Below are 351 nucleotides of genomic sequence, written 5' to 3' on the forward strand. Positions count from 1 at the left end.
CTGTAGATCAGGCTGGCCTCGAACTCACAGAGGTCCACCTGGCTCTGCCTCCCGAGCACTGGGATTAAAGGTGTGCACCGCTGCCACCCGGCTCCCATCAGGTGTTTTAGACAGGCACAGTAACACAGCTTCACAGAGTTAAAATAATATTCCCCAACATTCCTCCCCTACCAGAGCTGTTCTGGGTGGCCAAGGTGAGGGAATGCCCTCATTTGGGAAGTAGGTGGTAGCCTACTCACCACAGACCTCGGGTCTCAGACTGTTATTTATTTACTTGCCTTCTCTTTTCCAGTGAAATGTCCAGAAGTGAAGAAGCCCTGTTATCTAGTAGAAAGCTAAATCAAACAGTAA

The sequence above is a fragment of the Peromyscus maniculatus genome, chromosome 1, assembly GCF_049852395.1.
Source record: "Peromyscus maniculatus bairdii isolate BWxNUB_F1_BW_parent chromosome 1, HU_Pman_BW_mat_3.1, whole genome shotgun sequence".
NCBI classification, from domain to species: domain Eukaryota; kingdom Metazoa; phylum Chordata; class Mammalia; order Rodentia; family Cricetidae; genus Peromyscus; species Peromyscus maniculatus.